The 3,343-nt window shown below is 29.7% G+C and overlaps 1 protein-coding gene across 1 annotated transcript in view; it reads right to left on the reverse strand.

Annotated features, from left to right (window-relative positions):
• Positions 1–3,110, reverse strand: part of LOC106464009 (zinc finger protein rotund-like) — a 25,192-nt gene extending 22,082 nt beyond the window's left edge. The window contains exon 1 of the mRNA XM_013924113.2: positions 3,026–3,110. The gene's annotated coding sequence lies outside the window, so the exon portion shown is untranslated. The remainder of the gene's footprint in view (positions 1–3,025) is intronic.
• Between the last annotated feature and the right edge of the window lie 233 nt (positions 3,111–3,343).

The following is a 3,343-nucleotide window of genomic DNA, read 5'->3' on the forward strand; positions in this document are numbered from 1 at the left end:
AACCCATTGTGTAGCTTTGTGCTTAACTACAAACAAACAAGCTTATATAGTTATAGTAATATAAATTAACAATTAGTAATTACCCTGCATGTAGATAGTACAGTACTTTACTATAATAAAACATATTTATGCTAATGTAAGTCTAGCTCCCAATGCAGTGTTGCAACAGAATGATGATTTGTTGACTTTTCATTGGATGTTTGTGGATTTTATGTGAACAGTCATGCAATTATTTAAGCTATATTTCATATAAAGTTGCTTCGAAATTTAATCTCCAAGCACATATTTTTTTACAAATTTTCTGAGGGATATGCCTCCAGACCCACGTAGCATTAACATGCTGACTGTGCCTCACTCAATATATGTTGGCTTTTGATCTCACAAATTAGAAACTCTCTTTCAAACATTCTTTGTACGAGCCTGGATTACGTCATCAATGTCGAGATTTAATTATATGCCCTATGACAGTTAATTTATAGTTTGCACATACTTATGTTTTACACAGGCTAATGGTGTTATTAAAGTTCTATAGGCAGATGGTTTTACTAGGCATATTGCGTGTGTCTGTTTTACAAAGGTGCATCATGTTACTATACTTCCATGGAATTGAATATAGATTTCAACTTGTCTCATACTGTGTTTATAATTTTCATTTATATATTACATGTGTTTCTACAAGCTGATAGTGTTACCAACACATTTAACTTACTGCTGAAAAGTGTTTATCACATCTAATGTTTTATATAAATATTGATCAGAAAGCCGATTGTTATTATGAGTTAACATACTGATGATAGTTTGGCTTTTATATTTAATCATACTTTTGAATTTCCTGACATTTTCCATTTCTATAACTAACATCTATTTGTTCTGAAAAGGATGCTTATAGTCGTGTTTACCTTTATAAGTTTATTGCTAAAGTTTCAAGGATTACTATTATAGAAAATCTTACTTTCTTAGTTTTCAACATTAAGAGAACTATCCACTTTTATCAAATGGTCATTAACCTAACCGTTTTGTTTACTATAACTAAATATAATAAACGTGAATAATCAGTTTATGGAGTCTAATTGAATAGAAAGTAAACGATAATTGTATGCTAACTGAAATGTCCCATCAAATATTGAATGCACATTTAGTGTTTTGTATCACTATCTTTACTGACTTTTGAATTTAGTGTACATTGTGAAATAGACTTGATGAACTCAGTACTGATCTTTGTCATACAGCTGTCAATGATCTCATCATACAGTATTTGAAAACATTTTATGGATATACAGTAACACAGATTTTTAGGTGTTTCAAAATATGTGCTAGTTTTGAAACATTATAACACGAGGTATTTAAAATAATAATAATTAAACTGTAGACTGAACTTGTGACCAAACACTATCCGGATTGTTACCATTCGAGTGTATAATGAAATCTCATACACTTCATATGTCTAAGTAGATATTAAAGTAGAACTGAATCGATCGTTCATTATGAAAAAAATACTGACTAACACAGCCTGAACTTTTGACCGATTGTTGTAAAGTACAAGCATTATACATTATCGTTTATAAACTAAGTTTATTCGTGTTATCTAGTAAGTTTGTTATAGTATAATAGAATTTCTGATTTGTCAACAAGTATATACATTTGAAAGTGTCATGACTTTAGTTTTGTTTTTTGTTGTAAAGTATAATCTCTAAAGATAAATAGCAAAAACATTACAAACATAAAAGAATAGATGTGAGAAACATCTATTATTTTAAATTTGAACAACTGAAGTTAAAACTATTTCAATATAACGTAAATATATTTCAATGTCCTTTATTTACAGTGTCAGCTTAGCTGTTTTGAAGCTAGTTAGACTCATTGGCCTTAGGCTGAAAACGTCACAATGAGTCAGAGTGAATTGTATCCATGGTGTTAGTGGCCCACAAATAGAAACTAAAAGAATGTCTATATGCATTGTTACAGATATTTTGATTAACTTATGGAGAAAAGTTGGGTTATATCTGTACCTTAAAACTTTAATTGTATAGTATATTTTGTACTTCAAATGAATGTTGTATAGAAAAATGGTAAGTGTTGCTATTTTAAATACTTTTCATAATACTAAAATGATTAGTTAAACAGTAAATTCATTCATTTTTATATTTAGTTGTAGCAAAATGGTTAAATTAATGACCTTCAGATAGAAATGGAAATAACTGCTATATGTTGTTAGTTTCAATCAGCAAAAAAGTAAGCTCTCGACAAATAATTTCTACAATCCTTTAAACTTTAGTGATCAACTTACAAAGCTAAGCGTGAGATTTAAATGACCGTCCTTTTCAGGATGTTATAAATTAATTATAGAAGAGAAAGCATTTTACATATAAAACGTCAGGAAATGCAAAAAATATGATTAAATAAAGAAATGAAAACTATGATCAATATGTTAATTCATAAAAACACATCGGCTTTCTCACTAGATATTTATAAAACCATTTGATGTGATAAAACTTTTCAGCAGTGAGTTAAATGTGTTAGTAACACTATCAACCTATAGAAACGCATGTAATATATAAATGAAAACTATAAACATAAGTTGAAATATGTATGCAATCCTACAGAAGTATAGTAACACCGTACGCCTTTGTAAAACTACAAAATATACCTAGTAAGACCATACGCTTTTAGTAACACAATCCGCCTCTACAGACATTATCTGTCTTCGTAAAATATAAGCAAGTGAAAACTAGAAAGTAACATGTGTAAAATGAAATATTTTGTCAAGAACAATAAAAATCATAGTTATATGGATAGAGGAATATCATAAAGCCAAGCTAGTAAAACAGTAAGTTTGTTATTAAAAGAATGGTTTTACTTGTAACTTTTAGGACACATAACTAAATCTAGACACACTACGATGAGCTCAACATCTTCCATCATTAGTTACACTGTCTGTCTTTGTAAAACGTTTTTAATGTTTTACTTATAAAGCGAAACTGTAAAACAATGTTAGATTAATTTATTGATTTTAAGACTTTCTTACTATAATGTCATGTTGATCTACGTCATACGTCATCGTCTCTCGTGAGTGGCACTACGATATCGTCGTCTCTTGAGGTCGACACACGTGTGTCGCCCTCTGGCAGCATTCCGCTCAACGGGTCCGATAACTACTAATTTATGAGTATTACCAACAATTTAAACTTTTTACTTTGATATGTTTTCTTTTAAATCCCTGAATATAAAACGGTTTTTGTCTAAAAAATGGTTCCTTATTTATCTGCATGCTTAGATGTGTGAACTCGTAGGGTTTATTAAGATATTTACGTACAATGAACTTCGACAGTTTGGGCGAGGTTTT

The sequence above is a fragment of the Limulus polyphemus genome, unplaced genomic scaffold (genome assembly GCF_000517525.1).
Source record: "Limulus polyphemus unplaced genomic scaffold, Limulus_polyphemus-2.1.2 Scaffold1539, whole genome shotgun sequence".
Taxonomy (NCBI): Eukaryota; Metazoa; Arthropoda; class Merostomata; order Xiphosura; family Limulidae; genus Limulus; species Limulus polyphemus.